The sequence below is a fragment of the Lolium perenne genome, chromosome 3, assembly GCF_019359855.2.
Source record: "Lolium perenne isolate Kyuss_39 chromosome 3, Kyuss_2.0, whole genome shotgun sequence".
NCBI classification, from domain to species: domain Eukaryota; kingdom Viridiplantae; phylum Streptophyta; class Magnoliopsida; order Poales; family Poaceae; genus Lolium; species Lolium perenne.
In genome coordinates this window covers 157,663,715-157,679,487 of record NC_067246.2, presented here as the reverse complement: position 1 = coordinate 157,679,487, position 15,773 = coordinate 157,663,715, and positions in this window count along the sequence as shown.

The following is a 15,773-nucleotide window of genomic DNA, read 5'->3' as shown; positions in this document are numbered from 1 at the left end:
TCATATGGTATCAGCAGCTCTTTGGTTGCCACGGATTTGACCCCCACATCCCCCAATTCCACCAATTTCGCCCAAAAAAATTTCCAAAAAATTTTCCCAAAAAAAATAGCCCCAAATTGGCCTTGGATCGATCTCTCGATTTGTTGAGTTATTTGTGGTTTTGCTCCAATAGAAACTTGTCTTTGGTGTTGATCTGCAATTCCCCCACCTTCCCACAGCTTCTAGTGCCAAATTTTCCTCGAATTCGAAGGATTTCGGCCCGGATTTCCGCCCAAATCGACGAACAGCCCGCAGATCTGATTGCGACCGGAAGTTCCGCCCGGAAGGACCGGAAGTTCCGCCCCCGGACCGGAAGTTCCGCCCCTCAGGACCGGAAGTTCTGCCTGCCGAAATTTTGATAGCAACCTTCGTTTTTCGTTTTGGTACTAACCCCCTTGTGTTTGGACTTCGGTTTGAGTGCCATTTCAGCTACCACAAAGCTTCCGCAACATCGACAACGACGACGGCACCCCGAGGATCCAAGCGGTTCATTTGACACCTCCACCATAGCAAGTTCAAGATCGTCGGCCACCATCATCAAGTGGTATAACTTGCTCCTAACTTGTAGCCCTAGCCTCTTTTGCGTACCTTTCCTATCGAGAGTGGCTTTCTAGTGTTGCGAAGCATTGCGCAAGCGTCCCGACCATGAGGGTGTGCGTGTGTTGAGCAAAGCTTCGAAGCAAGCTCGTGTGAAAAGATAAGCAAAAGAGTGTGACATACTTACATAGATAGTCGTATCCTTACATAGTGAGAAAAAGAAAAAGAAAAATACAAAAAGAAAAAGTGTGTGAGTGACACCTATACACAAAAGAGTCCAAAGCTTTTAAGCGAAAGAGAGAAAAGAGAAGAGAGGCGTCTTGCGCAAATCTTGTTGCTTCTCAATTTTGCAACCAAGCCACGGTCTCTCTTGCGTTAGCGTGACACCGAGCTAGTAGTCTTCGTTAGGACCATTTTGTCCTTGCTCATTTTCCAAGTCGCGCTAACCCCATTTTGTCCCACGCGTGTGTTCCTCATTGTGTATGCCTTTTGTGATCACCGCCTTTGACTTGTGACTTTTGGATCTTACCCACTTTTGACAATAGACTTTTCGTTTGGTTCTTCCATTTGGCTTTCCACATCCGTACCTAACACCATATAGAGTTTTGTTTTTGTGTGTGTAACCGGTTGTTCCTCACCTTGATACACCTTTCCAATTTTGTTGTGACTCTTTGACTTACTTGTGAGCTTTCCTCTAACCCCACAATATAGTTCTTGTTTTAGTTGTAACCATGTCTAGTGGAGAGGGGAACCAACTACCGATGACACGGCACCAACATTGGATAGCTACTCAAGCCGTCAACAAGAGTATCCATGACCTCACGGCAAGGATCGATGAGACCGTTGCACGCTATGAAGAACGAGTTCAAGTGCAAAGATGGGACCTCAATGTCCAAGTGCAAGACATCCATGACAAGCTCGATGCCCAAGCTCATGATATGAGGGCCACACTTGCTACCCAAGGTCAACAAAACATGGCGAGCATGAGAAGGCAAGAAGAAAGGATGGCACGCCTTGAGCAAGCTATTGCCAACATCGCCAACAACCGAAGCCAACAGTCAAGGTCTTCGCGCTCTCATAGTTCAAGGTCAAGAGCTCCTACACCGTCTCGCCATGATTCTAATGAAGACCCACGCCACCATAATGTGGATGTTCAAGTGCTTCAACAACAAGCTCGAGATGTGGAGCAAGCACGTGCTCAACTTGAACAAGAGAGACTACAACAAGCTCATCGCCAAGCTCAATTCGAAGAGGAACAACAACGTCTTCGTCATGACCAAGATCTCCTTCATGCACGTGAGCAAGAACGTCTTCGCCATGAGCAAGAGGCACGTCAACAACAAGGGCAACCGCGCCCATCTCAAGTGGCCAATGCTCAAAGGAACCCACCTCATGACGTCGACCACGAAGTGAACCAAGAACGCCAAATCATCAATATTGATGCTCCGCAAGATGATGGCGCAAGAAGGAACAATAGGGACAATAGAAGACACAACCCTCTCAATTATCGAGCTCATCAAGCACTTCATGCTCACCAAGGTGAAGCAAGGAACCAAAATGAAGAAGACGCCTCAAGTGAAGCTAGTGTCATACCACACCCCCGGCAACCTCATGGAAGGCGTCCTCCTCTTCCAAACCGCCGCCATGGAAATGAGGATCCACCTCAACAACCTCAACAACCTCGCAACCATAATGAGGATGAAGATGAAGAAAGACCACCTCCTAGACGCAATGACCGCAATGAAGAGGAAATCTTTGGGAAGCTCAAATTTACCATGCCCAAATTCCACGGAGAAGAAGACCCCGATGCATACCTCTCTTGGGTTCTCAAGGTTGACAAGATTTTCCGCATACACAACTTCTCCGAAGCAAAGAAAGTGGCTATGGCATCACTTGAGTTTGAAGTATATGCAAATGTTTGGTGGGAAGAAGTGAACAAGAAGCGTGACAAGGAAGATCTAGAGCCCATTGACACATGGGAAGAGATGCAAGAAGTCATGCACAAACGCTTTGTGCCCAACCACCATAAGCGTGACCTCTTCAACAAGCTTACTCAACTCAAGCAAAGCTTCAAGTCCGTTGAGGAATACTACAAGGAGATGCACATGACCATGATGAGTGCCAATGTGGACGAGCGAGAAGAGCAAACAATGGCAAGATTCTTGAATGGATTGAACATTCCCGTCAAGAGGATAGTGGAGTTCTTGCCTTACACCAACATGGTTGAATTGCTCCATCAAGCAACAAGAGCCGAGCGCCAAGTGCGAGAAGACTTAGCAAGTGCAAAAACAAAGTCCTTCTTCGCCGCAAGAAATGCAACAACCACCTCCTCAAGCATCAAGAACACAAGTGCTTTTGCTCCCAAGGATCCTCCTAAGCAAACGAAGAGTGCCTTCAAGACAACAAGCTTCAAGCCGGATCAACCAACTATGTCCTCCAAAGCTTCCACGGGATCTAGTAACATCACTTGCTTCAAGTGTGGAGCTCAAGGACATAAATCCTTTGAATGCAAGAACACAAGAGTTATGATAACTTGAGATGATGGAGATGCGGAGTATTTGAGTGAAGGTGAATATGAAGCCTTGGTACAAGCCGCAACCAATCATGAAGATGATGACTTGGAAGACCAAGAGCAAGTCCTATGTGTGCATGATGCAAGCCCGTCCCTTGTGGTGACCAAAGTGTTGACAACCCATGCACTTCCCAATGAAGATCAAAGGTGCAACATCTTCCAAACAAGAGCCGGAATCAATGGCAAGTCAATAAAGGTTATCATCGATGGAGGGAGTTGCCACAATCTTGCAAGCACCGAACTATGCTCCAAGCTCAACCTCACACTCCGGAAACACCCCCATCCTTACCATGTGCAATGGCTAAGTGACAATGGAAATGTCAAGATACAACACACCGTCTCCGTATCCTTCAAGATTGGCGCTTATGAAGACACCATTGATTGTGATGTAGTGCCCATGACGGTGTGCCACATGCTACTTGGTCGCCCTTGGCAATATGACAAAAGAGCAAGCCATGATGGCTACACAAATGCCTATAGCTTCAAGGTCGGCGACAAGACGTTCATCCTACGCCCAATGACTCCTAGCCAAGTAATTGCGGACAATGCAAAGGCTTTAGCGAGGGCTAGGGAAGCTACCATCACTATTGAGATGAGTGGTGAGAGAGTGAACCACCAAAAAGAAAGTGAGCGCCACAAGCCATATATGAGTGAGATGAAGAGTGTCCTCATAGCTACCAAGAGTGAGATGAGAGAATTGCACCACAACCCATCCACCAAATTGCACTATGTGCTCATTTGCAAGGGGCCATCCACGGAGACTAACAACTTAACAACACTTCCTTCGTCTTTGTTGTCTCTTTTGAAGGAGTTCCAAGATGTCTTCCCCGACGAGCTTCCTCATGGACTACCACCGCTTCGAGGGATTGAGCACCGCATCGACCTCATACCCGGCGCCCCACTACCAAACCGCGCCGCCTACCGCACCAACCCCGAAGAAACAAAGGAGATCCAACGACAAATACAAGTCCTCCTCGAAAAAGGGTATGTTCGTGAAAGCTTAAGACCTTGTGCGGTTCCCGTGATTCTTGTTCCTAAACCGGATGAGACGCAACGAATGTGTATGGATTGTCGCCCCATCAATGCCATTACCGTTCGATACCGCCATCCCATTCCGCGTTTAGATGACATGCTTGATGAATTGAGCGGTGCCACGATTTTCTCTAAGATTGATTTGCGTAGTGGCTACCATCAAATCCGCATGGCAATAGGTGATGAATGGAAGACGGCATTCAAGACCAAATTTGGTCTCTATGAATGGCTTGTCATGCCATTTGGCCTTTCAAATGCTCCATCTACTTTCATGCGACTCATGAATCACATCTTGCGTCCTCTCATTGGCAAGAGTGTGGTTGTCTATTTCGATGATATTCTCATTTATAGCAAAAACCTCGAGGACCATGCGCAACATGTGAGAGAGGTCTTGTGCATCTTGCGTCATGAAAAGCTTTATGCTAACCTCCCCAAGTGCACCTTTGCTCAAAAAAAGTTGGTTTTCCTTGGCTTTGTGGTTTCCGCTAATGGTATTGAAGTTGATTCTTCTAAGGTTGAGGCCATCCACAATTGGCCCACTCCTACAAATGTTGCTCAAGTCCGAAGTTTCCATGGACTTGCCGGTTTCTACCTCCGCTTTGTGAAAGATTTTAGCACCATTGCTTGCCCTTTGAATGAGCTTACCAAGAAGAATGTTCCGTTTGTTTGGGGCAAGGCCCAACAACATGCCTTTGATGAGTTGAAGAAACGCCTTACCGAAGCTCCTCTTCTTGTTCTTCCAACTTTTGCCAAAACTTTTGAGATTGAGTGTGATGCAAGTGGACTCGGTATTGGTGGAGTGCTTATGCAAGATGGAAAACCCGTGGCATACTATAGCGAGAAGTTGGATGGCGCACGCCTCAACTATCCTATATATGACAAGGAACTTTATGCTTTGGTTCGTGTTCTTGAAGTTTGGCAACACTATCTTTGGCCAAAAGAGTTTATTATCCACTCCGACCATGAGTCTTTGAAATATTTGAAAAATCAACACAATTTGAACAAAAGACATGCAAAGTGGGTTGAGTTCATTGAGTCCTTTCCATATGTAATCAAATACAAGAAGGGCAAGGACAATGTTGTGGCGGATGCTCTTTCCCGCAAACTCACCCTCTTACTCACTCGTTTGGATATTAGTGTTTTGGGTCTTGATGAAATCAAAGATTTATATGCTTCTGATACTTTCTTTGGCCCAATCTTTGCAAAGTGTTCTAGTGAGAAGGGCATCGATGATTTCTATTTGCACCAAGGATTCTTGTTCAAGGGCAACAAACTTTGCATTCCTATGTCTTCGCTTCGCCTTTTGCTCTTACAAGAATCGCATGGTGGTGGTCTTATGGGACACTTTGGACGAGAGAAGACATATGCCATGCTCTCCACTCACTATTATTGGCCAAGAATGTACCGCGACGTGGAGCGCCTTTGCCGACGGTGTACAACATGCTTACAAGCTAAGTCTACCTCCAACCCTTATGGTCTTTACACTCCATTGCCTATTCCATATGCACCATGGACCGATATTAGCATGGATTTCGTTCTAGGCTTGCCTCGCACTAAGCATGGTCATGATTCTATATTTGTGGTAGTGGATAGATTCTCTAAGATGGCTCATTTCATACCTTGCCATAAGAGCGACGATGCTTCACACATTGCTTCATTGTTTTTCAGGGAAATTGTTCGCCTACATGGAGTACCGCAAAGCATTGTGTCGGATCGAGACATCAAGTTCATGAGTTATCTTTGGAAGTCGCTCATGGCAAAGTTTGGAGTGAAGCTCTTATTCTCATCATCCTCGCACCCGCAAACGGACGGCCAAACGGAAGTGGTCAATAGAAGCCTCTCCTCTCTCCTACGCATCCTCGTGAAGAAGAACTTGAAGTCATGGGAGGAGTGCCTTCCACACGCGGAGTTCGCCTACAACCGCGCCAAGCACTCGACAACATCAAGGAGTCCCTTCATGGTCGTCTATGGGTTTGAGCCACTCACGGCACTCGACATACTACCACTCCCCCTTCATGAGCGGACAAACATGGACTTCGACAAGCGCACCGCCGCCGTGAAGAAGCTACATGAAGATACAAGAGCAACAATCGAGCAACAAGTTCTTCGTCAAGCAACACGCCTCAACATGAAGAAAAAGGCACGGATCTTCAACGAAGGGGACCTAGTGTGGATACATCTTCGCAAGGACCGCTTCCCTCATGAAAGAAACTCCAAGCTCAAGCCCCGAGGCGATGGTCCCTTCAAGGTCCTCAAGCGAATCAACGACAACGCCTACGTCATCGACATACCAACATCCAAGTACTTGGTGAGCAACACATTCAATGTGTCCGACCTCTCGCCATACCATGAAGATGAAGAGACGTTAGAGTCGAGGACGACTCTTTCCCAAGGGGGGGGGGAGATGATACGGGGTGGCCTTCGGACACCACCGCCTCAAGACCGACAAGCCCTCCTCGTGGTCCAATGACACGAGCTCGAGCCCAAGCCCTACACCAAGAGGTGAATTCGCTCCTCTCCATGTACATCGACCAAGAAGCGAGCCATGGAGACCAAGCCAATGAAGAGAGAGCTGGAAATGAAGAAGATGGAGCTTCAGCACCCAGGCCGGAACTTCCGCCCCCCAGGACCGGAACTTCCGGCCAGATTCCCTCCAGATGCCCTCCAGCGCCCAGAAGACAGGATCCAGCCGGAACTTCCGCCCCTGGAGACCGGAACTTCTGCCCACCGGAACTTCCGCCCAAGTTCCGCCCAAGTTCCGAAATTCGGCGAAAACCATACTGGATGTTACTGAGGGACAATGGCGCAATTCCGGAACAAGGCCGGAACTTGGCCGGAACTTCCGCCCCGACCGGAACTTCCGCCCAAGTTGACCGGAACTTCCGCCCCATCGAACTTCAGCACAACAGCACTTTTAGTTGTAACTTATCCCTTCGCCCCACCTACTATAAATAGCCTAGTTGGCTCAGATCTGAGATTAGACTTGATGTAAGAGAAAACATGAGCTATGCTCCTTCCCGCGGGAAACCCTTCTAGATCTACGAATCTACGAAGTTATCTACTCTTCTAGGCGATTGATCTCTTCCATTCTAGGAATTCTAGTGTTTTGGATCTTTTGCTTTTGCAATTCTATCTATTTGCACTCTTTTCCTCTTTGGAACTCTATCGATTGCTATTGCCAACCTTTTGTGAGGGATTCTACTCCTTGTGGGTCTTTTTCTTGCAATTCCGTTGGGTTGGTGTATCGGGCCAACGAAGAACAACCGGTTGTGTGTGTGTGTTGCGTTTGTATCTTCGATCCACCCCGCCATCCATCCACGTTCTTCGTGTTCATCCACCTCCCCCACGAATCCCATCCAAATCCGTGAAGATCGGGCACATCCAAGGACTTAGTCCACATCAAGTTGCTTTCAACTTTCAATATGCATATCTCATGGATAATTGTCAACGCAAAGTAATATGATGAATGCAAATAAGCAAGTATGTAAGAATCAATGCACAGTTGACACAAGTGTTTGCTTCTAAGATGGAAGGAAGTAGGTAAACTGACTCAACATAAAGTAAAAGAAAGGCCCTTCACAGAGGGAAGCAGGGATAGAATCATGTGCTAGAGCTTTTCAAGTTTTGAAATCATAAAGAGAGCATAAAAGTAAAATTTTGAGAGGTGTTTGTTGTTGTCAATGAATGGTAGTGGGCACTCTAACCCCCTTGCCAGACAGACCTTCAAAGAGCGGCTCCCATGATGTAGTTTATTTTTATTTTTGGGTGACACTCCTTCCAACCTTTGCTTTCACAAGCCATGGATAACCGAATCCCCGGGTGCCTTCCAACAATCACATACCATGAAGGAGTGTCTATTTATTTTAGTTTTATTTAGATGACACTCCTCCCCACCTTTGCTTTCTCAAGCCATGGCTAACCGAATCCTCGGGTGCCTTCCAACATTTCACATACCATGGAGGAGTGTTTATTTGTGATTAATTGGGGCTGGGAACCCCGTTGCCAGCTCTTTTTGCAAAATTATTGGATAAGCGGATGAAGCCACTAGTCCATTGGTGAAAGCTGCCCAACAAGATTGAAAGATAAAACACCACATACTTCCTCATGAGCTATAAAACATTGACACAAATAAGAGATGATAAATTTTGAATTGTTTAAAGGTAGCACATGAAGTATTTACTTGGAATGGCAGGAAATACCACATAGTAGGTAGGTATGGTGGACACACATGGCATAGGTTTTGGCTCAAGGTTTTGGATGCACGAGAAGCATTCCCTCTCAGTACAAGGCTTAGGCTAGCAAGGTTGTTTGAAGCAAACACAAGTATGAATCTAAGCAAGGGCTTAGGCTCCTCGTCCACGTTGGTCATGGTGAGGGTGGCGACGAAGATCTCGCCGAGGTGGATCTTGAGGATCTTGGTCTTGGGGATGGCCATCACGCCCATGGTGGGCATGGCGATCCGCTTGGTGATGATCTTGTGGAAGGTCTTGAGCTTGTGGAGGACGCTCATGTGGACGCGCATGGCGATGTATTTCTCCACGCCTAGAGTTGGAGCGGGAGTCTTCATGACGAGCATGTGAGCGATGAGGTCGATGATGGTCTTCACGCCTTGAAGAAGAGCTTGGGGATGAAAGGCCACCATGAGAGTAATGGTCTTCATGCCTTGAGGAAGAGCTTGATGAAGAGGAAGTAGAGCGGTGTCGACGATGGCGACCCAAGTTGGTGATGGCGCGCTCGAGGCTATCCATGCGCCGCTCCATGTTGGCATCATTGGCCAGCTTCACGAAGAAGGGCCAAGTCGTGGTTCACGGTGGAGAAGTTGTGAGCCACTTCATCGTATTGCTCATCGATGCGCGTCTCGAAGAGGGAGAGTTGCTCCTTGAACTCTTGTCGTTGTGTCCATAGGTTGTGTTGAGTAGCCAACCTCTCGGTGTTGTGAAGGATCTCTTCATCCCTATTGGTATCTCCGTTCCTATCCATGATGCAAAGACAAGAACTATGTCGTGTATGTTAGTGGAAGGAGACTACCTCGTACCCTTACCAAGGTAAGATAGTATTGAGGCAATCCACCAAACCGAAAGCAAGATCAAGTGTATCGGGAACACACGCAAAACCACACGCAAAAGCTAGCAAATATGGTGTTAGGCGAGTGTTGTGGAAAGCCAAAAGACAAATCCAAGATCGAGTATGTTGTTAAAAGTGGGTGAGTTCCAAAAAGTAAGTGTCCAAATGGTGATCACGAAAACACGGAAAAGTTGTGGAACACACACACGAGATAAGCGGGGTTAGTGCAACCAAAAGTGAGCGGAAAAGTGTATGTATAGTGCTCGGTGTCACACTAACACAAGGAGAGTCAAAGCTTTGGTTGCAAAGGAAGAGACAACAAGATTCACACGCGGCCTCTCTTCTCGTATCTCTCTTTGCTTAAAAGCTTGTTCTCTCTTGTATATGTTGGCACTTGCACTCGTTTGTATCTTTGGTGGCACGTGGACACTTTGTATGTATGGGCGTATGGATGTATGGTGCTACTCGCACTCTTTTTGTGTTTTTGGGGCTTTTTCACACACTATGTTAGCGTTAGCCTCGCTTTTGCTATCTTGCCACACGAGTGTTTGCTTGGATGCTTTACTCAACACGACACACACACCTCACAATGCGGGGCCACGTGCGATGTCTCGCAACACTAAACAAGCAATGCTCGGGAAGGTTGGATCGCAAAAGGAACGAGGAGTTGCAAGTTATACCTAGATGTGTCGTAGGCGGTGATGATCACGCGACTTGCAATATGGTGGAAGGATCAAGAGTACGTTTGCAAGTCGGGGTGCCGAGAGTGTCGTCGCTTGCGTCGTAGCTGCGGGTTAGATTTACACACAAGGCACTCAAACCAGAACAAGCAAACACAAAGGTGAAAACGTGGTCGAAATGTGGCTGGTGAGCTTGGCTGGTCCCTGGCGGCAGTGCCGGCCTAGGCGGCAGTGCCGGCCTGGATGCGGCGGCAGTGCCGGCCTGGACGGCAGTGCCGGCCTGATGTGGGCGGCAGTGCCGGTCCCTGACGAACAGCTCGAGCTGTTCTTCGCGAAAAACGGCCCAAATTCGACCAAAACGTCAGAAATCGATGGAATTGAGGTCTAGAAAGTGGGGAAAACGTAGATCAACCAGAGGGGCACGAAATCCATGGATCAAAACCACTCAAAACGCAACCAAATCACAGATCGGTCAAAAGGCAATTTGGGGCTATTTTTGGGAAATTTTCTAGAAACGAAATTGGGTGGGTGGAGGGTCGGATCTGCGGGAACCAAGAGCCGCTGAGACCATACGCTGACGTCTAAGACCCCGTGTGTGGCCCGCTCTCGCAGCTTGACCCCGACATCCAAGGGAAGAGGGGGGAGAGCGCGAAGAACACGAAGAACACGACGAACACGAGGAACTCCGAGACTCACACACGCACACCAACCCGATACACCCGATACTTACCCCCGTGGCTCGATGGACCACGCCAATAGAATCACCCGGAAGAGGCACGCGGCAGAATTCCCGGTGAGAGATTGGTGTTGGAGAAGAAGAGATTGGTGAGGGAGAGAGAGTAGCTTGTACTAGAATCTCACTCAACAATATCTCAATCAACAACAAGGATGGCCTTGATTACAGAGGGATGATACCCAAGGGAGACTAAGCTCAAAATTAGGTTTGAGTTCAAAACAAGTCTAACCCTAATGCGGAGGTAGGGGTGAGGTACTTATAGGTCCAGATTCGTACAGGGGTAAAATCGGCACTACATAAATTATCCTGGTCCATAGATGCGAAATCAACGGCTGAGATGAAGTCAACAGGGGCTTGGCCGGCAGTGCCGGTGATGGTTGGCCGGCAGTGCCGGTGGGGCCGGAAGTGCCGCTGGTCCGAGGCCGGCAGTGCCGCCGTCGCGTCTGCAGCTGGTGGGGCAGCGATGCCGGTGTCCTGAGGCCGGCGGCAGCGTCGAGCGAGCAGCCGCGATGCCGGTGGTTTGAGGCCGGCAGTGCCGGGGTGAGCAGGCCGGCAGTGCCGGTGCCTGGAGGCCGGCAGTGCCGGCCCTGAGGGGAGTCCTTCGGCGGCCACTCTTCTCCTCCTCCTTCCTTGTCCATCTTCGGGTCTGCTGCGACGTCCTTCTCCCGAGGTTTATATCTGATAACACAAAGCATATCGGCCTGAGGTAGCAGTCCGTCCAATGGGGTATCAAGATCAAGGGTAGTGAGGAGTGAGTTCACCTTATCATGTAGCGCTTTGACTCGGGCTCGTGTCATCGGTCCACTTGGGGGACTTGTTGGTCTTGGTGTAGCGACGTCGGTGACCGGGGCTACATCAACATACTTCCTCATGAGCTATAAAACATTGACACAAATAAGAGATGATAAATTTTGAATTGTTTAAAGGTAGCACATGAAGTATTTACTTGGAATGGCAGGAAATACCACATAGTAGGTAGGTATGGTGGACACACATGGCATAGGTTTTGGCTCAAGGTTTTGGATGCACGAGAAGCATTCCCTCTCAGTACAAGGCTTAGGCTAGCAAGGTTGTTTGAAGCAAACACAAGTATGAACCGGTACAACAAAACTTACATAAGAACATATTGCAAGCATTATAAGACTCTACACTGTCTTCCTTGTTGCTCAAACACTTCTAGCAGAAAATATCTAGACCTTAGAGAGACCAATCATGCAAACCAATTTCAACAAGCTCTACGGTAGTTCTCCACTAATAGGTTTAAACTACATGATGCAAGAACTTAATCATGATCTACTTGAGAGCTCAAAACAATTGCCAAGTATCAAATTATCCAAGACAATATGAGGCATTTTCTGTTTCCAACCAAATAACAACAAGTGCAATAGCTTCCAACTTTTACCATTGAACATTAGAAGTAAAACGAAGAACACAAGTGTTCATATGAAAAAGCGGAGCGTGTCTCTCTCCCAAACAAGTATTGCTAGGATCCATCTTTATTCAAACAAAAAAAAACACACAGACGCTCCAAGTAAAGCACATAAGATGTGACCGAATAAAAATATAGTTTCAATAGAAGTGACCTGATAAATTGTTGATGAAGAAGGGGATGCCTTGGGCATCCCCAAGCTTAGACGCTTGAGTTTTCTTGAAATATGCAGGGATAAACCACGGGGGCATCCCCAAGCTTAGACTTTTCACTCTTCTTGATCATATATCATCCTCCTCTCTTGACCCTTGAAAACTTCCTTCACACCAAACTTCTCATAAACTTCATTAGAGGGGTTAGTACTCAAAAAACTTTAATTCACCTTAGTCCTGTAGTGACACATTGAAAGAACTCAATAAAACATTAGCTACAGCTCTCCACGTCTAGAAAGCCTCACTTAAAGTCCACAAGAGACAATGCAAAAAACAGAGACAGAATCTGCCAAAACAGAACAGCCAGTAAAGACGAATTTTTAAGAGGTACTTCCGTTGCTCAAATCAGAAAACTCAAAACTAATGAAAGTTGCATACATATCTGAGGAACGCGCACGTAAATTGGCAGATGTTTCTGAGTTACCTACAGAGAGCCCTGACCAAATTCGTGATAGATAGAAATCTGTTTCTGTGCATAAATCCAAATCTAGTATCAACCTTCTATTAGAGACTTCACTTGACACAACAATGCAATAAAATAAAGATAAGGAGAGGTTTCTACAGTAGTAACAACTTCCAAGACACAACAAAACAGTAGCAAAATAAAGACATGGGTTATCTCCCAAGTAGTGCTTTCTTTATAGCCATTAAGATGGGCTCAGCAATTTTAATGATGCACTCGCAAGAAATAAGAGTTGAAGCAAAAGAGAGCATCAAGAAGCAAATCCATAACACATTTAAGTCTAACCCACTTCCTATGCATAGGAATCTTGTACACAAATAAATTCATGAAGAACAAAGTGACGAGCATAGGAAGATAAAACAAGAGTAACTTCAAAATTTTCAGCGTATAGATAGGTGTTTTAATACCATGCAAGTTTCTACAACCATATTTTCCTCTCTCATAATAATTTTCAGTAGCTTCATGAACAAACTCAACAATATAACTATCACATAAAGCATGCTTTTCATGATTCACATACACATAATTTTTATCAAGCTCAAAAATAGTGGGATTAAAACTTTCAAACCCATTTTATCAATAATATAACAAGATGATTGATCAATCTCAAGAGATATGGGGCTCCTAGATAAAGTCAAGACTTCTCCAATCCCATTTTCATTAGTAGTACAATTAATATTATCAAGTAACATAGGACCATCATCTAGAGCTTTATCATAAACATTTGCTACGCAAAAATCTTTAGTACCATGCATTTCGACATCAGGCACAAACAAAGCATTATCATAAGATTTATCAAAATAGCATGGATTATCATAGATAACAGTAGCATAATTATTCTCACAAGTTTTACTCATAGGTACTATTTCAAGAGAATCCACAGGAACATAACATTCAACCTCTTTCGGTAAGCATGGAGGTACAATCAAATAGTGTAAGAGATAAAGAGTTACTCTCATTAGAAGGTTGGCATGGGTAGCTAATCCATTCTTCCTCCTTTTGTTCATCACTCTCCTCTTCTTTTTCATCGAATGAGCTTTCAGGTTCATCAATTTCCTCCTCTTTTTCATCCAATGAGCTTTCAGGTTCATCAATTTCTTCTTCCACAGGTTCCTGCAAATTGTGAGTGCATTCTTGTGCATTAATGAGTCTCTCTTTATAATCAATGATATAAGGATTATCACTGTAACTTTCTATGCAAAAATTAAGGATAGAAGAGACATAATCTTTAAGGTCCTTACAAACAGCACAAGTTTCATAATTCTTAACCATGAAGGATTCGATCTCAGAGGCTCCCATAAATAAGACCAATTTTTCTACTTCTTCGAACCCAAGATGAATATAGCTATTCCAATTATAGTTCTTAATTAAAACTTCTTCACTAAAGCCACATTGGAATTTAAGATGTTTAGTATCCTGTTGAGAGCAACAGTTTTATATCATGGCGTTTAAGCAAGATTTTAGCAATTGTATTCAATTTTTCTATCACATCACTCATCACTTCACCCACTCTTGATTTTCTATAATTATTATATAATTCTATGAGCTCCAAATAGGTTGTGGGTTCTCCCATAACAACAGTTTTTTAATTTTTCGGTTTTTCAAATTTTCATGGATTTTTGGGTATATGAGAAAAATAAAACAAGACAAAAACAAACTAGACAAAAGTAAACTAAGCAAAATAATACTAAACAGAAATAAACTAAGCACAAATAAACTAGACAAAATTAAACTAAGAAAAACAAAACAAAATAAAATAAAAACAGAGAGAGAGGTAGAGTGTACTCCCCAGGTGAACTTATGAGTAGAGCTATGCCTCCCCGGCAACGGCGCCAGAAAATAGTCTTGATAACCCACAAGTATAGGGGATCGCAACAGTCTTCGAGGGAAGTAAAACCCAAATTTATTGATTCGACCCAAGGGGAGGTAAAGAATACTTATAAGCCTTAACAACTGAGTTGTCAATTCAGCTGCACCTGAAAAAGCACTAGTAACAGTGGTGATGTGAAAGCAGCAGTAATATGAGAGCAGTAACAAGAATAACACGGTAGAATAAGAATACAGAGGCAATGGCACCAGAAAATAGTTGATACTACTTCCAATGACATATAGAACGAGTATATGATGATTAGAGATGGACCGGGGTTCCCAGCGATCTACACTAGCGGTAACTCTCCAATAACAAGTAACAAGTGTTGGGTGAACAAATTACAGTTGGGCAATTGATAGGATTGAAATAGCATTAAGATAGAACATCAAGATTATTAATTATGTAGGCATGTTTTCCATATATAGTCGTACGTGCTTGCAATGAGAAACTTGCACAACATCTTTTGTCCTACCAGCCGGTGGCAGCCGGGCCTCAAGGGAATCTACTGGCGATTAAGGTACTCCTTTTAATAGAGCACCGGAGCAAAGCATTAACACTTGGTGAAAACATGTGATCCTCATATCACAGCCTTCCCCTCCGGTTGTCCCAATTTCTGTCACTTTGGGGCCTCGGGTTCCAGACAGCAATATGTGCAAACAACTTGTAGATACAATCTAAGCAATAATTATAGAGTTTAAATCTAAGATCATGCCACTCGGGCCCTAGTGACAAGCATTAAGCATAACAAGATTGCAGCAACAATAACTTCACAAACTTTATAGATAGACTAATCATAATGTATCATCCATCGGATCCCAACAAACACAACACCGATTACATCAGATGGATCTCAATCATGTAAGGCAGCTCATGAGATCATTGTATTGAAGTACATGGGATAGAGAGTATCAACTAGCTACTGCTAGAACCCGTAGTCCATGGGGGAACTACTCACGGAGCATGATGGAGGCGGTGGCATCGATGGAGATGGCTTCCGGGGGCACTTCCCATCCCGGCAGGGTGCCGGAACAGAGTCTTCTGTACCCCGAATTGGAGTTTCGCGATGGCGGCGGCGCCCCTGGAGTCTTTCTGGAGTTTCGTCGAATCGTATCGAGTTTTTAGGTCGAAAGGGCTTATAT